Below are 18,420 nucleotides of genomic sequence, written 5' to 3'. Positions count from 1 at the left end.
ACAGTTCACAGCTTCACATTCTTTTCTTGATCACTTTAGAACTGACATTCCACCGGCTCCTTATTAAAGAAAGAACTGGCTAGAAGTGGTTTGGAAGCTAGAAATAGAACTATACCATGCTCTTACTAATCAAGCCTGGCAAAGTCCACATGGCAGCTGGAAGGACTGGACAAGGTTAAAGCTAATATGGTTTGATGACACTCTCTTTTTCTGCTGGTTATTCAGAAATCCAGCCAGCTTCAAAAGTACCAGTTATTACTTAAAACTGCCCCCCAAAACTTGAGAATTGCGGTACAAGAAAGGCAAATCCATTTTTCTCAAGACCTGTTTTCAAGATGTCTGCTTGTGGAAACTGTGACATCTACAGCTTCCTTTAGCTTGACTTCTTAATTTTTTTTTTAAATAAGTGGTAGCCTTTAATATCTCAAAAGGAATAAGATGAAATAGTTTTTCTAAATAAAAATGTCAAGTCCAGGATTAATAAATACATATTCTAACATGAAAAGATTTTTTTTAGGGCTGGGGATGTGCTCAAGTGGTAGCGCGCTCGCCTGGCATGCGTGTGGCCCGGGTTCGATCCTCAGCACCACATACAAAACAAAGATGTTGTGTCCGCCGAGAACTAAAATAAATAAATATTTTTTTTAAAACTCTCTCTCTCTCTCATCTCTCTTTAAAAAAAAAGGTTATTTATTATTATTTTACTATATAACAGTAAATACACCAGATTGCATTTTCTCAAATGGCGAATGAGACACTGGATGACATTTTTCTTTGATTTTTCCAAGAGTCTCAATATCATCTGTCTTTTGGAGAATTCGGATTTTTATAATATCTGTGAAACTGTCCCTGAGGATACCAATGATGCTTAGTAGTAAAGAACATTTTGCTAAGTTTTTCTATCATGAATCCTTGCTCAAGGTGTTCAGCTTTTTCTTCTAATCTTGATCATGTGTTTCTCCATCATTGTGCACAGGATCTAGTAGAGGGATAGGCTGTGTGTGTTCATATGGGATATCCACAGAAGGGTGATAGCATACTATTGTTCTGCCATCAGATGTCAAAGCGAGCTCTATTTTGCAATTAGAGTTGTCTGGAAGAGAAGAAAATGTAGATTTATGACACGTACCAGATAAAGCTCCGTTTTGACCTGGAAATAAATATTTCAATAAAGTTCTCTTTGATATCACCCATTTTAAAGCTATTAGTGTTATGATTAGACGGTGATGATGGATGTTCTGAAGAGCAACCACCTTTATAATCTGCTTCTAGGCACTCCAATTTTTATTCCAGGAGACTACCATGTTGCCTCCTTGACTACTCTATCTATCTATCTATCTATCTATCTATCTATCTATCTATCTATCTATTTATTTATCCGTACTGAGGATTGAACTCAGGGGCACTCGACCACTGAGCCACATCCCCAGCACTGTTTTGTATTTTCTTTAGAGACAGGGTCTCACTGAGTTATTTAGTGCCTCATTATTGCTGAGGCTGGCTTTGAACTTGTGATCCTTCTGTCTCAGCCTCCTGAGCTGCTGGGATGACAGGCATGCGCCACTGCACCTGGCTTGACTATTTAATTGTTTAAAAAAATGTTTTATAGTTGCAGATGGATAGAATGCCTTTATTTTATTTGTTTATTTTTATGTGGTGCTGAGGAACGAACCCAGTGCCTCTCGAATGCTAAGCAAGTGCTTTGCCACTGAGCTATAGCCCCAACCCTTGACTACTGAATTTTAATGCATATTTGCACATATGTCTGTGTGAATAGCTTGTGTCATCTAATAATTCTAAAATACCAAATAGAGCTCAGGCTGAAGTCTGCTTTGTACCACTGTGGTAATCAGAGGCTCCATAAGGAGGAGAGAGGCTGGGAGCTGTTCCTGCTGTGCTGGTGGGGTTGGAGGCTGCCATGTAGCCTCCTCCAGCAGAGCCACATAGGGCCTTGGACAGGGAAGGAGTCAGTCTAGACTGGGAGCTGCTGGTCTAGGGGTGTGCTATAGTCATTTGTAGGCACAGATTATAGTCAAAACTGAACTCAGAAGTACCTTAGAAATGCACAGTCCTTTAGAAATATCTTAGAAATATTGACTCTATTTTTGCTCAAACTTGTTCCTTTCACACCACTGTCATGATTTTTGCCATATTCCCATCATGTAAGTATACTTAATAGTTATCTTTAACTTGTTTTCTTTATGTGAGTGAATTTTTTTTAAAAGGAAAATCAGGCCACTGAGATTAAAAAAAAAATCGCCAACATCACCTGACTTCTGGTTGCACATGAAGATAAATGCATAGTTCTAGAAATGGACAGTGTTTCCCCTCTCCCCTCAAGACCCATCCTGAGCACCACCTTGTTCTTGACCAGTCCTTCAGTCTGTTCATTGACATAGATGAATGGTGCCTGGGGAAGATGTGAGGGGTGGTCTTCTTGTGTGATAAGATATTTCCCACCGAAAGAGACAAATGAGGTTTGAATCTCACTATCCAAATATGCCCCTCAGCTGGGGAGTGGTGAGAGGCTTTGATCCCCACAAGCTGAAGCCTTCTGGGTTTTGGCAGGACCACGTTACTCGGAACACTGCTTCTTTCCATGACGTTTGCCTTCTAATAATAAGTTCGCAGGTGTAGTTGTCTGATCTGCCTTTACCATGACACTTTTCTGTCATGTCACATGTTCATGTTTGCAGATGTAGCTGGGTTGGCCTTGATGGTGGAGGGACTCTCTAGCCTTGGCCTCAGTGGACCTGTGTCCCAGCCCCCAGCCAGCAGAAGCTCAGGCTCTTGGCTTCCTGAGGCAGGTTCTGCAGCTGCTCTCCAGCTGACTTCTGGCCTTTCTGCCAAGCAGACCCCACTCTCCTGTCTTCACTCTCAGTTTCTCCCAGAATTTGGGTGGGGTTTGGGGTGGGTCTTTCCTCCCTTTGTTTTCTCTGTGCTTGATGTGGTGCCAGAAGAGCCTATGCCTAAAAGTACAGATTCATGCATATGGAAGATAATCCTTTCATAAAGTTCAAAAGCAATCGAAACCAAGCCACCATGCATGGTAGGACTAGAGCACTCTTGGCAAGCATCAGGTGAACCCAAGACTTCAGGCTTGCCTCTAGTAGTGAAGGCCATTCCAAGGATGAGGTTCTTTCAGTGCTTTCTGGGTCACAGAAGTCACTCTTTGTTATTTTTAAATACAAATTTATTTTTTATTTTTCTGCAGGGCCTCACACATGTTAGTGTTCTACCACTGAGGTACAGTCCCCAGCACCCCGACACTAAGTTTTAAAAGCATGGCTTCAGATTGTCTCTGTGGGTGCAGAGCATGGGATGGTTGCAACCAACCCAGGGCCTCTGGAAAATGGTCATTTCCAGGCCAAGCTGTGCCTGTTAGGTAGCAGGACTTTACTTGCTTTTGTTCTTTTTCTATAAATTAAGAGGCTCCAGGAGAGTTCCTAGTACATAAGGGACCCTTGGAAAGTATTTAACATTGTTTGCACATGCATATTTTTAAACTTGCTATGGAAATTTTCAGGCACACCAAGTAGAGAGGAGGTCAGTGGGCTTAGAGTATGCTGAAGGACTGTCCACATCTGCTTCTCTGCTGTCCTCTGCCCCCGCTTCCCATCTTTTCTTCCAGAGTCTCCTCAAGTAAATCCCAGAAAGCACATGATTCACCTCTGGCATATTTGGACAATAGAGTGAGTGCTACCATTCTGGGTTGATGGCTTTGCCACACTTAGCCGTTCATTCTTTCTAGGTCCTTTTGGGAAAAGTTGAAGCCACCCTCTTTGCCTCCAAAGAAAGCATGTTTGGAAAACTAAAACAACTCTTGCCTTCTCTTCCGATGGCACACATCATTCTGCATTTGCCTGCACCTTCGTACCGGGTACTGCTCTGGGCCCTGAGAATGAAAGCCAAAAGAAGGAACAGGTAGCCTTGGGCCTCTGCACAAAGGCAGGCTGATGATGTGGTTAAGGAAGAGGACACTTGCTTCAGTGAGCCCCACAAGTTTCCTAAACCTACCACCCATCTTTTGAGGCCCCTTTCAAGGCCTCCAGATTTATTGTTGGCAATTGCCCCCATTGCCAAAGCAAAAGCAGGCACATTTTCAGTAGCTGGCACCCAGACAGATTTCAGCTGTGCCCCTTCTGAAGGAATGCACAATGGGAACACATGGAGCCCAAACCAGTGTGATGGCAGTTGTCACCATCCGTGTGGAAAGATTTTGTCCTGATCAGCTGCTGGGCCTCTTTGCACTATATTAATAGCAGAACTATGGGGCCTGCTGGGGTTGGAAGTCAGGGAGAGGACAGCTGTAGCAGACATCACACCATGCTCCAGGCATGTGCTCCTGTGTCACGGGCACACAGATGGCCGGCACCTTGCCCTGCCGCTCAAAAGCCCCCTGAGCCCCTGCCTGCCTTGCCCATGTAGGGGCAAGAAAGGACTCGCACTGAGGATCCATGTGACGAAGGAGCCAAATTAAGACAGGGTGATTGGAGTGGAGAGCTCAATGGCCTTGTCCTGGGTCAAGAGTGTGCGGGTGCTGGCAGCACAGGGGTGTGGGGCCTGACGAGGCAGCTGAGGTATTGGACTTTGTGTGCCAAGTCTGGACAGATATTTTTAAATGTCACAGGCCAAATGGAAGCTCAGTTGGCGGAGAGTCGAGGGGCAGGGGGATTTGGAGGACGCTACATGGCCATGCCTAGATATGGTCAGGAGAACTGGGTAGGATTAGGGCCTGGGAAGAAGCCCCGCCTGGGAAGAGGTAGCAAGAAGGAGCCTGTGAGTAAGCTGGCGCCAGGGGCAGCTGGCAGGCAAGAGGGCAGGTGAGCGACATGAGCAGGTGCTGGGCTGGGGGCATGGGGAGCTGTGTGGAAGGCCAAGGACAAAGCTAGAGAGGAGAGGTCAAAGCCAAGCCCCTTCACTTGGGGAATGGTGGGGATTATCCAAAGCCTGGTGGCTGGGCCCCTTTCTGGCATCAGAGAAATGAGCGCCAGTCTAAATGTCCCACTTTCTATCCCAAAGCCTTAGGGTAATTTCCTTAGCTGCCCAGCAGTTTCTTGACTTAGGCAAAGGGTCTAGGCAAGAATTGAGTCAAGAAAACAGTCTCCAACATGTTCAGGAATCCCTAGATGGTTGCTGCTATGGTTAATAAATAGTCAAAGTGAACTTGTGAACAACTACCATTGTAAGAGGGGGTTTGAGACTGCCCCTCAAGCCGAGCCCACCCGGAGATTGGTGTGTTTCAACCGCATAGAATTTGTTTAAAGTCTGAAAGATGTTAACCACCAGTGTTTAGCTGGAGGAGGTTTTACAAAAGCATCTGGGGGCTTGACTTCTGAACTAGCAGACCCTCCAGACTATTAGGGTCTGCCATTTGCCTGTACTCAAGACAGCCATAAGCAAGGGGCGGCCGCCCCCTATCGGCAGCTGCTATCCCACCCCACCACTATGTCTGCCACCACCCGCCTGTCACTCATCTGATCAGGGCCTAACCTCTGTAGGCATTTGCACTTGTTCTCCCTGCAGTGAACTGGAGCTATTATTATCTTTGGAGGAACAAGGGCCATCAGAATTAGGCAGAGACCCAGCAACTGAGTCGTTGGCTGGGTCTTCCTTGGCTTTGCTGTGACATTGGTCTGGGAGACCTGGGCTCTTGGTGAGTACCAAGTGGCCAGGCCTGGAGAGGGGAAGGCCAAGAAAGGGAGCATTGAACTGACACAGGGGCCTGGGCCAGGCCTGTGGAGCCAGCATGGTTGCCCAGTTTCCTCTTTGCACCCTTGGTAACCTGAACAGAAGCACAACAAGGTTAGGCAGTTACCATGGCAACGTAACATCTGTGCATCCCTGGGCCTCCCTCAGCCCCAGCTGGGTGGGGACTGACTTAGGAGGCTCTGAGGAGGCCAAGGCAGCTTTGGCTTCTGAGCCTTGTTTCTCGGGACAAGGGAAGAGGGGAAGAAAAGGGGAGTTTCTCTCGGGACTCTTGGTTGGGTGTCAGGCAACCCCCTGAGTTTATTCTGATTTTCCTGTTCTGTTTCCTCCTTCTCTGTGGCAGTTCCGAGCCCCCTCTCACTAGCCCAGGTCTCTTGGAGGAAGCCAAGGCTGTTGCACTTCACAGACAGGCCTTAAACTGCTTCCTCTGCACAAAGGCTTAGGAGATCCCTAGGCTCCTGAAGCCAAGTCCCCTCCTGTGGGCTCTAGGGGACACTCTGCCAAGTGCTTGCTACCCATGCTTGGTCTTCTGGGTGAGAAAAGCCCTTGCTCTACGGTGCCTGCTGTGTTCTGGGCCTTAGGGAAGTGTGCTAATTCACTTCATTGTCATGAGTCTTCTAAGGAATGAGAGGCACAGGGAGGTCCAATAACTTGCCCAAAACCACACGTAGGTTCTGGATTTGAACTTGAAATCATTTGGACTTTGGATCCCACTTTCCAAAACAGTTCCCTCAGATGAAGTTTGGAAGCTGAGGGGCCTTCAGGAAGAGTCCAAGGTGGTGTGGGCCTGCCCTGTAGCAGGGGCAGCTAGTGGAAAGGCCCTGGGTGGGGTAGGACAGTTGACTGGGAGCTGTAGAGAAGAAGGAGGCCAGGGCCATTGGCAGTTTGAGTTTGAGTCTGGATAGAATGAGAAACAGGAAGACCAGTTGGCCCAGGTGAGGTCTAGCTGGGCTGGGTGGTGACATCATGACATGTGAAGCAAGCGAGCTCTTTTTTGTGGTGTATGAGAGAAGGAGGAAGAGGAAGCTTAAGGGTGGCTTAGATTTGCTGGGAAGTCTGAGCTGCCCCATGTTGATAGTTGAGGGCCTGTTCACTGAAGCTGTTCAATTTGGAAAGGCTTCCTCTGATTCCTCTTTGAAAGTGTAGAAAAGAGAACCCCCCCCTTTTAGGTACTGGGGATTGAACCCAGAGATGCTTTTTCACTGAGCCACATCTACAGCCCTGTTCATTCTTTCTTGAGACAAGGTTTTACTAAGTTGCCTAGGGCATCCCTTAGTTGCTGAGGCTGGCCTCAAACTTGAGATCCTTCTATCTCAGCCTCACAAGACACTGGGATTACAGTTGAGCACCACCTTACCTAGCTACCATCTTCACCTCTTTGAGGCTCAGCCTATAATCAGCTGGTTATTTGCAAACTGAAGGACACACACAGCCTCAGGGTTAGGCAGTCTTGGAGAGCTGCCCAGGTGGTGGAAAGACCATGGAGCCACTGGGCACTGTGGAAAGTTCTAGAGAGGCAGCCTGGGGCATATATACAGACAGAAGGATGTGCTTCTAATAATTCCTTCCAGTCCTTCTGAAGCCATCATTCTACCATCCTCTTGGTCAGTGGTGAGTTGGCAGGGCCTCCTGTGTCCCCAATTTTTATTCTGGGAGGAAATTGGGCCTTATAGATGGTTAATGCTTAAGGCTATACCTCTGATCCATGAGAAAAATGGCAGGCTACTGGACATTACCAGATCAGATGTAGTGGCAGCTGGTGCTCACAGTGGCGACACCATAGAGAAGTCTCCTTGGCTTTCCTGGGATCCCTGCTGAAGCCATGGTCTCAACTCTGGGTGATTGATATCATGGGGTCTCCAGTGGGGCGCAAGGTGCCCGAGCCCCTTACCACTAGATGGCGCAGATGCAGTGATGATGCTGATGAGCTTTTCAAATACCCCTTCTCAGCAGAACCATTGGGATGGGTTTTCAAGGACCCCTTTGCCTCGACACCTCTTGGACCCAATACCCTGTCCCAACTGTGCCATCTTGCTTTGAACTCACAGGCGAGTCACGTCGCCTATGTGGGCCATAGGTTTATTGCTGAGACAGAGATAGATGGGTCTCCATCAGCTCTGTCATTTTGTGATGAACTGGGTTGTGAATCAGTAGCCTCATTTCTTCTCTTGTCCCTATCTCACAGGATCAACAGCAGTGCAATGGCTCTGTCCCCTTGCGCTGGCTAATCAAAGGATTTCAGAAAAGTTGGGTTCCCAAGCATGACTTCTACTCTGGGCTTGCCCGGCTGAGGGCCCTGAAGAAGTGGACTCTTCAGTGGGTAAACCATTTGACTACCATCATTCACAAAGGCCTTAGAGATGGGGTCTAAGCCCATCTCATTAGTAGCCAACTCTTCTGCATGTTCAAGGCTATCTTGCACATCAATGGAGAACACCACAGAGATTGCCTGTAAATGTAAGTTACACTGATGGCTGTTTGGGCTACTGGAAGAAAGATAAGTGAAGAACATTCTGAGTGTGTCCTTGAGAAGGGTGTGTGTGTGTGTGTGTGTGTGTGTGTGTGTGTGTGTGGTTTCTTTTATCTTGTTAATCCTTTCCTATGTGCTTCTCTTCTTTCTCCCCCAGCCCTTCCTTTTTCAGTGTCTCTGAAGCCTTGGGCTGCAGTGCCACCTTACTGTCCTGGCCTTGCTGTATAGTGCAGAGCCCCATGAGCACTTCCTCCATGGTTTGAAATCAGTGCTGCTTCAGCTTCTTCTGAATAGGGCATCACCTTTGCCCTCTGAAGAGTTTGGGGACAAGATCCTTGTGGAGGTAAGGACTGATCTCCATCCACCCTACAATAGAGCAATAGAGACAGCTGTCCTTGGGGCTTCTGAATTACATGGCTAGAGACATTGGACAGAGTCAAGGCACATCTCCCTGAGTGGAATCCAGCAAGCTGACCTCTTAGGAGCCCCTTGGCAAAGTTTGCTTTGGATTCATCACTGGGCTTCTTAGAGATGGCGTGATTAATTCATGGTGGGAACCCTACCACACAAAGCCATCTAAAATAAGAGGATTTGCTGTACTAGGTTACTGCCATGTCACATCAGGCAGTAGGTGGGAACTGGAGACCAGCTACTGTGAGCAGTGAACAGCAGCGTCACCATCTACTGTTGCATATTAAATGAGCCCATCAGAGGTAGGCAGCCACCAGCTCATCCACCCATTTTGTCTTTGGGCCATGAGACACTTGGATGTGTAGCCTTTCCCCCCAAGGAGCGCCCTCCCTGTCGCTCTTTTCCTAGCAATCCTGGGAAAGCTCTTTTCGAGGTGTCTTCTGCCAGCCCTCCCAGAGTTCATCTTCCCCAGCATTTTTCTGAGCGCCCAGCCAGTGTTCTGAGGTGGAAGGAAGGGCCAGACTGATGGCCATCCTCATCAGGCAGTGCATCAGCTCTGTGGACCTGTCATATCAGCTGCTCAGCAATAGGGCACATGGGGAAGACACTCAGGCCTTGGGCAAAGGCGAGGCCATTTTCCCAGGAAGAACTGGCCTCTTGGTTTGCTTAGCAGTGAACTGACAGCTCCCTTGGTTCAGAGATAGGCAGGGGCTCTCTATCATTGTGACATTTGAGTTAGAAAATTGCTCCTAGGCTCTTCTCTTAGGGCCCCTGCAAAACATCATATAACACCCTCACCACCACCACCACCTCACATAAAGGTAACTGACAGAACCTTCAGAGAAACAAAAGATGTTGAGGATGGTTATCAGTGCCTGAGGACATGGCAGAGCTAGGAAGTTATTTTCATGGTGCCCTGAACCCGCTGCCAAGGCCCCCACAGTCTGTGTCCAGTGCACAGGAGTACCCTTCACCTGGGAGGGGGACAGGCTCATGGAAGGCAAGTGTGGACCTGTGCATTTAAGAAGGGTTCAAGAGAAAGGTGCTGCCAGAGCCAGTGTCCCTGTTGGTGATCATATGAGACCTGTTGCGGACTGCTGTTGTGTGCCTAGGGCTCCTACAGGCTGCAAGATGGGGCAGGATGGAAGGCTGAGGACCCAAGGTGAAGTAGAAAGGTGGAATGTGACAAGCAAGGGCCCTTCCAGAGGGCCCCCCCTCAATCCTGTTGTGCTCAATTCAGAGGGTTGGGTGGAGGCTCTCCCGAAGGGCTCTGAGGAGCTGCGTACCCACAGGCCTCCAGTCAATCTGTGCAAGAGAAGGGCCATAGACTCCTGCCTCATCTCCTGTGGTGACCCCACTCTCACTCCAATCAGTCCCCATGCACTGGGAACCTGGCCACACCCTTTCTGTTCCAGGTCATTGATGCCCTGTACTCCCTCTATCTCCCTAAGGGTCTTCCCACTCTCCCTGTCACTTAGGGAAGCCCCCGACCATCTGCTCCGTACTCAGCTTCACAGCATCTGGGCCTTTCTTGCTCACTGGCTGCTTGGTTGTCCACCTCTGCTGCTGGGACACCAGGGGCAAGCAAGACCGTGGTTTGTGGATGGTTATGTTGTCCAGCTTCTCTCCATGCATAGCACACAGTAGATGCCTAATAAATGTGTGTAAAAGGAATGGTGAATGTCTTTTTCTTCTTCTTTTTTTTTTTTTCATTCTGCACAAAGCCCAGCTTAAGCTTGGTGGAGTCCCTAAAACAAGTGGGTGGTCCATTCTTATCACTTGACTTCCTCACTTCTAACATGATTGCTGCTTGGGGTTCTGGACAGCACCCCCCTCTACCCAGATCAAGCCAGCCCTTGGCAGTTCTCATCACTGCCCGCTTTCTCCCTTTATAGCGCTGACAGCATTCATGGCATGGTATTGGGTCTTATTTTCTTAGTACTTGTCTCCCCCTAGGTTAAACCCCAAAGGAGCAGAAGCATCTTAGAACAGAGTAGGCATTCAGGTAATTGGGTAGACTGATGGGTTGGTGAGTGAATGAAGCAAAAAAGTTCATAGACATGATCAAGGCAAGTGAGTTAGCATAGAAGTAAAATTGCTGATACACTTTGGCTGCAGAGGAAGTCGAGCAGGAGTCCCTGGGATGGCCAGGAAAAGTTAGGGTGAGGGGTATCCCCCAGCTGTCCTGAGAGCAGAAGTGCAGCAAGACTCCCAACTCTTAGAGCAAATTAATGATCTACAAGGAAGTCCTTCTACATTGCCAAGAACCAGCAGAATTCCAGGGACTCAAGGACCCCTTAGTCCATTCTCAAGACCCCTGGTCAGTGAGCAGAGGTAGCAGTTGAGGCTGAGCTCATGAGCTGCCTGCCGTATAGGGTGGTGTGGTCATGTTCAGGGTCACAGATGGCAGCCTGGGAACTACCAGCTGCCTTGCCCCTCTGCTGGGACTCCTTGAGTTATACCAACAAGGCCTCCAGTCCTTCCCACCAGCCAAGGTGTTAGGTGGAAAGACCGTGGGTGAGTGGCATGAGAGGCCAAGGGCATGGAAAGGCCAAGAAATGAGGATGGGGTGAAGCCTGTCCCTTCCCCATCTGTGCAATGAGCAGACACTGAGTGCAGCTGAGTGTCGTGCTATGTGTGGGGCTGGGAGACATTGGCTCACAGAGGCAACATTCCCTTCTCCGGAGAGTTTACTTCCAATAGAGGGGAAGTTTGGAATCAAGAAATTTGTAAATTATCTCAGGGATCAGAAGGAAATGCGTTCTGTGGGAAAGTGGAGGAGGGCAGGAGGGCGGGTAGCTGCTAAAGTGTCCTTCCCACTGGCATTCATATGCACCAGGGCCTGTCCACCAAGACACTGAGCAGCCTCCCCGGCCTCTGTTGCCTCAATGCGGGAAGCTACCACCACCATCCAGCTGTGTCAACCAGAATGTTTCCAGCTATTGCCCCTTGTCCTCTGAGAAAAACCACTTTAGGGACGGGGTTGTGGCTCAGTAACAGAGCGCTTGCCTAGCATGCTTGAGGAACTGGGTTCGATCCCCTCCACCACATAGAAATAAGCAAATAAAATAAAGGTAGTGTGTCCATCTACAACTAAAAAAGAAAGAAAAACCATCTTAGGCTGCAAACTGTCAGGCTCCAGTTAGGTCACATCAATTTCACCTTGATTTCCTTAACCATAAAGAAAAGGAAAACATAAATAAATATGTTCACCATGTGGCCTGTTGCCCTCTAAAACAACCTAAATTGTACTACTCTGGGGTAGTTGAAATGTAAAGAAGTCTTGTGACCTTTCAAGGTTCCCAGTGGTATGGGGGAGTTTAGCTTAATACAGAGACTGCTAAGTGGACAAAGAAGTCATTTTCACTAGTTGTGCACAGAGGGTTGGTATCTGGTATGCCTGTGCACACACACACATAGATCTCCTGGCTCTGCCAGGGCCTCTGAGAGGCCTCGGAGTGATGATAGCACCCAGATTTTGGTTTCTAGCATCATTCTCTGATAAAAGGAACCCAGCTTTTAGTGGAGATAGTGATTCTAGCTGGGGCAGGACTATAAGATGAGCCTAGAAAATAAAAAAGCAGATGTGGCTGCACAACAAACAAGAATGAAGAGAACCTAAAGAATGGGAGAAAACCCGTGGAATGAATCTGACACAACTTTGCTATGTGCAAATATGAATAAACCAGAGTGAATCTCACCATCATGTACATCCATAAGACTAGGGTTCTTACTTAGAATAAGATACATTCCACACTGTATAAATATATCAAAATGGTTTCCACTGTCATATATAACTAAAAAGAACAAATTTTTTAAAATTAAGAATGGGCTGGGGATGTGGCTCGCTTGGCATGCACGGGGCGCTGGGTTCGATCTCAGCACCACATAAAAATAAAAGATGTTGTGTCCACTGAAAACTAAAAAATAAATATTAAAACATTCTCTCTCTCTCTCTGTCTCTCAAAAAAAAAAAAAAAAGAATGGGAGAAAATACTGTTCTGACAGAGGATTAATATCTAGAATAAATAACTCAAGACACTTAACCAAGAAATAACCCAATCAATACATGTACAAATGAACTAAACAGACACTTCTCAAAAGAAATACAAATGACCAATAAGTATATGAAAAAATATTAACATCGTTAATGGTTAGGGAAATGCAAGTCAAAATTACATTGAGATTTCATCTTACACCAGCCAGAATGGCAGTTATCAAGAATATAACTAAGGGTTGGGGTTGTGTCTCAGTGGTAGAGCACTTGCCTAGCATGTGCAAGGCCCTGGGTTCGATCCTCAGCACCACATAAAAATAAATAAAGGTATTGTGTCCAACTACAACCAAACTAACTAAATAAAAATATATTTTTTAAAAGAATATAATAAATGCTGGAGAGGATGTGGACAAAAGAACACTTTTGTTTACACTGTTGGTGTGATTGCAAATTAGTACAATCACTATAGAAATCAATATGGAGGTTACTTCCTCAAAAGACAAGGCATGGAACCACCATATGACCCAATTAGACCATTTCTCAGTTAAGACACCACACTACATGACACATGCATATGCATGTTTATAGCAGTACAATTCACAATAGCCAAAATATGGAACCAGCCTAGGTGTTCTACACTGGATGAATGGATAAATAAAACATGGTGTATATATACATACACAATGGAATTTTATTCAGCCACAAAAACCAAAATTATATAATTTGCAGTAAAATGGATGGAACTTGAGACATTATGTTAAGCGAAATAAGCCATACTCAGATTGTATGTTTTCTCATGGAAGCTGGAGAGGAAAAAGGAAAAGAAAGGTGTGGGGTGGGGATTTCCTGAAAATCAAAAAGAGATCAGTAGGATAGAGGAAAGGGACCCAGAGATGGGAGGAGGGAGTGGGGAAGTGCTGGGGAGGGATATTTGCCAAATTGTTATATTGTGTTCCTGTACAAATATGTACAAGCAGTCCCATCATTATGTGCAACTATAATGCACCAATTAAAAAAATGTGGGAAGAAAAAGACATGGGAGCATTCAAAAGGTAGGACCCAACTGACAGCTCCTGAGGGTCAAAGTGGAACAATTTGACCAACAAAGTAGTATTGGATTATAACCTAACATTATATAAAGTATCCATAAGTTTATAGAGATAGCAAATAATTAAATGAATATACAGGTAGAAGGGACAAATCTCTTGTACAGAATAACTCCAGATAATTCAGTCTTAACTAAAGGAGATGGAACAACTGATCTCTGAGATGCTCAGTGGACTTGCTTCCCAGGAGTAGAGGAGTACTAAAGAGGTGAGGTCTGCAGTGGAAAGTCAGGGAGCAGCAGCTCAGCCAGGGATGAAGGCCAGTAACATGACAGTGTGCATCCTGGGAACCATGCCATGAGAAGATGCTTCCCCTTGTTGTCTTCCTCCCTGAAGCCATCACCCCTACTAATGGTGACCTGACCATCAGACAACCCAAATGGAAGGACATTATACAAAATACCTGAGCAGGACTCTTCAAAATGGTCATGGTCTTCAAGAACAAGGAAGCCCTCAGGGCAGCCTAAGCTGACTCAGTAAGCATATTCCTGTGGGATCTGGGACAGGAAAAGGGTGTTAGGGGAGAATCAGTGGCCTTTGCCCGACGCGTGGAGCCCAGGCAGTCACTCACCCATATTGTTCCGTCAGTGGCAGCTGTGCATATGGCAAAGTATTGGGGAAGAAATAGAGTGGGGACAAAAGCTCGGGGTTGTCATCGAAATTTCTCTGTAAACATCAAAGTTTTAAAAGAAGTTTGATTTACATGTGTTATATATATGTCCACATATATAACAGTTATAGCCCCGCCCTCCTGAGCTAATGGGCAGGCCTCAAGTCTTCCAGGTAAGATGGACACTACAGAGAACCGTAAACCTGGGCTGCACGTCACAACCTCCTCTGCTTGCCCACTGGCCCAATGCCCTTGACCCCCAAGAGCAGGCCAGGGGATAGGAGAGCAGGAGCCAGGGGAGGCTGGGGCACCCATGATCCATGGGAAGGACCAGATGAAGGCCCCTCTGAGCATACAGTGGGGACTCTGAGGGACAAAGCGGTGGGATAGCCATATGGGAGACAGCTATGCCACTGCCTCCATGTTTGGTGTTTGTACAAGGAGTGCACACCGGTAGTGTGAACACAAATGTGAAGAAGCAGCAGCAGTGGCTGCTTGGGTGAGAGGACTGTCCCTCCTTTGGGTAGGAATGTTGGATATGCTGCCCAGGGAAGTGTTGCTGTCTAGGAGGCATCTGGTGCATCAGCTGGAGCTGGGGTTGCATCAAGAAGTCAGAGGGGCTGGGCACTGGGTCCAGGTTGGGGGCACGGGAAGTGGAAGTGGGGGTGGCCCAGAACCTGCGTGATGCTTGTGCGTGCACTACTGGACATTGTAGGGGAGCCTTGGCTGCCTCTAAAAGGAGGACTGCGGGGCAAAAAACATGCCTGGTCTGCTACGGGCTGCCTGGAAGTGCCTACCCACCAGCTCCAGGTTCTCTCTGGGCCCAGCCCTCCTGGCTGTTGGCAGTGTTTTCTACAAGTTCTGCGCTCTGGCAGAAGGAAATCAAAGGGGTCCCCATCTGCCCTCAAACACCTCCCCACCTCCTCTGAAACTTCACTTTCTCAAAAGGCAGGGTGTTCCTGTAATCCAAGGTGAACCTGGGCCAGCACCACCCTCTCAAAAAGAAAATGTGCCGTGTGCCAGGCATTCACACACACCTGCTAGCGGGAGCCATCTGCGGCCTGTTCCTTCACACCTAGTGGGGACATCTGGGCCTGAGGTCAGCCAGGAATGTGGGGAGGTTCTTGGCTTGCTGCCAGGGTCAGAGGGTAAGTGGGGGGAGCTGGGCAGGGCCCATTGTGGGGGAGTGGGTGGGAGTGAGGACACCCCCTCCTCAGCTGTCCTGAGCCTCAGCCTTCCTCTAGGCAGAGTCCCAGCAAGGCCAGAGGAGGGGCCAGGACAAAGCCCCAGTGCCATTACATTGGCCCACCCCTTCCCACAGACCATCCCATTGGGCCCCTTATGACATAGGCAAGGGCAAGATGGACCTTCCTTTGTTCTTTGTGTGTGTGTGTGTGTGTGTGTGAGAGAGAGAGAGAGAGAGAGAGAGAGAGAGAGATACTGGGGTTGAACACAGGGCCTCATGAGTGCTAAGCAAGCACTCTACCACCGAGCTATGTCCCCAGCCCCTGGGCCTGTCCTTTGGAGTTTAGGGCTCAAGCCTGAGACTGGCCGCAGCTCAGTGCACAGCAGGGACAAGACAAGGAGTTGCAGGGAGGGGTTCCTGGACGAAGACATCTGTGAGGAGTGAGAAGATGGCATCCAGGAGGCCAGGCAGAAGGGAAGTAGGCCCCCTGAGGCCATGACCCTGCAGAGCTGCCTTCACCCCAGCTCAGGGTTTGCACAGGGGCCATAAGCCATTCAAGTTTTTCTCAGAGACAAGTGATGCAACTCAAGTTGCATTCTGGAAAATTCTAAAGGATTGTTTGAGGCCCCAAGTGGAAATCAAGAGATAAGCAGGGGTGGGGTTGTCCTGAAAGGTGACCGCACCAGGACCAGGGAGGAGGGGAGGGAGGGGAAGAAAGCCCAAGCTGCCCTGGCCCTGTTTGAGGAGCAGGGGAGAGCTAGGAGGCAGCACTGGGGGCAGCCTGTGACAGGAAGGCGTCTCCATCCAGTGCTCTGCACCCCCTTGTAAAGCCCTAAAGTGAGAGAGCTTGACCAGCCCCATTCCTGCTACCCCACCTTGAGGCCCTGCGCCCCTGGCTTGCCCTGTCTCATTGGGTTAGACATGTCACTGTCCTCAGCCGCAGCCTACATCCACGCTGCCGAGCACCCTTTCTGCATGGGTGACTCACCAGAATTAATGCCCATTTGATTTTTACTATCAATTATGCCTCACATAGTTCCTGCACTGCGGGTGGAGGTTCTCCTCAGGAGAGGCTGGAGCCCGCTCCCAGGCCACTCAACCCGGGAAGCGCTGAGTCATGGCCTCTCCCACGCGCAGGCTGGCGGCATAGGCAGCTGCCTGGGCCATCGGGCAGGTGCTTAATGGATGCATCCCCCGAATCCACTAATGGGAGCTTTTCACCTCACTGGAGAGGAGGAGGGGAGGAAGCAGAGAGAGCATATGTTCATGTACCATTTGACTATGGAAGACTGTGTTGTGGAAGGTGAAAAACCATCACTCTAAAGATGGAAGCTTCCCCCCTTCCCTTCTTCCTTCAAATGTTTATTGACCGTGCAGGTGAGAAAGTGAGACAGTGTGGATACAACAGTGAGCCAAACGGGACAGGTCTCCACCCCATAGCCTAACCAGGAGACGGTTGGTCAGACAATCAGAAGACTCTACTCAAGGGAGCAGAGCTGAGAACGCCAGGGGCCCAAGGCATTGGGCAGTGTATGCAGTGTGTGCAGAGACCCTGAGGAGGATGCAGGGAGGAGGTGAGAGAGGAACAGCTGGCAGGAGCCAGGCTTGCCAGTGCCCCCTGGGGAGAAAGGCATGGGGACTACTGTCTTCCCATGTTATGGATGAAGAAATGGGCTGGAGAGAGCAGGAGCTCCTGAGGTCACCTCTGGTTTTGCCCTGGGGGACCAGTGAAGGGAGAGGTTCTCTGCCAGGAAGAGCTGGCACTGGACTGCAAGGTGGGAGGCTTGACGTTACTGTTGTGTGAGGAGACAGGGCTGGGAGGGGGCAGCGAGAAGGGTTGCCATGTGTCCCTCTTTCTCTCCACCAGCAATGAAACCAGAGGCTGCTCTGTTACAATCCGACAAAACCAGGCTTGGGATCAGTCCCAGGCCCCAAGTGGACTCAACCTGCAACAGGTCTCAGTCATTTGCTTTTTTTGTTTTTTTGTTGTTTTTTTAATAGAACAAGCCTTTGACTTTTTATTACTCAAAGAAGCTTCATTTTTTATTTAGCTTTCTGACTCTGTGCTTGTTCCTTCAACACTTTCACAATGAATTTCTGTTCTTCAAAAAGGAGAGCACGCTTGATCCTGTCACAAACACACTCAGCACGCATGGAGCCACCACAGGCCCTGCTGATGTGTTTTTTTGTTTTAGACAATCTCAGAAGGACTTAGGCCTCACAGCATGAAAGTCTGCCGGGGCACACACCACATACAGAGTTTGGTACTTTCCCAAACTTCTTTGTATAAGGGTACACGAATCTATTACTGGGATTCGAGACAGCCAAGTTCTGCCAGAGGCTGTACTGTAGGAAAGCCCACGACGGCACGCCAAACGCTGGGCCATCTGAGGGCCTCCAGACGCCATACCCTGAAGAGATGTTTTGCTTTGATTTTAACATCCAAAGCTGAAAAGAAATCAATGTTTACTTGGGGGGAAAAAAGCCACCAAAAAACTTACTAGCATCTTAGATCAGGCAGACTCATGCTCATCTGTTTCCCAAAGGCTTGAATTAGAACCAAAGCCCACAAACAGAACCTCACGACTCTCTGGCAGACCCGCAGTGCTCTGTGCAGCCACCTGAATGCTTGGAGTGGACTATTCTGAGGTTCTCTCCTCACCTGGAGCCCTGCTCCCCCTGGAAGGGCGCCTGCCTTCTCCCATCAACTGAGGAAGCACCAAGCCAGGCACCTAGGGACCCACCAGGTAGATTGAGGAAACCCCCTCCTGGGGATACCAGATCATAAGCATTGTTCTGTCATAGTCCCAGTTTGCAGGCAGAGAAACTAAGGCTCAGGGCACCTGAAGCTAAATATCAGAGCAGAGTTTAAAAAACAAAACAAAACAAAAAAAAACTTTTTTCTTCCCCTTTTTTTTCCTGTTATTATTA

The 18,420-nt window shown here is 48.3% G+C and overlaps 2 pseudogenes across 2 annotated transcripts; both read right to left on the bottom strand.

The window, feature by feature from the left end:
• Window positions 1–798: 798 nt before the first annotated feature.
• On the bottom strand, window positions 799–16,656 carry LOC308647416 (large ribosomal subunit protein mL42-like; annotated as a pseudogene). The gene is made up of 2 exons: window positions 16,590–16,656; window positions 799–1,201 (listed from the first exon to the last, which is right to left on the bottom strand). The product of its transcript is annotated as a large ribosomal subunit protein mL42-like (transcript).
• An 876-nt stretch (window positions 16,657–17,532) lies between these two features.
• Window positions 17,533–17,876, bottom strand: LOC308647462 (large ribosomal subunit protein eL34-like; annotated as a pseudogene). Its single transcript has one exon. The product of its transcript is annotated as a large ribosomal subunit protein eL34-like (transcript).
• Window positions 17,877–18,420: the final 544 nt, after the last annotated feature.

Source organism: Spermophilus citellus (assembly GCF_964194105.1).
Source record: "Spermophilus citellus genome assembly, chromosome: 4".
NCBI classification, from domain to species: Eukaryota; Metazoa; Chordata; class Mammalia; order Rodentia; family Sciuridae; genus Spermophilus; species Spermophilus citellus.
This window is presented reverse-complemented; position numbering and strand designations above follow the sequence as displayed.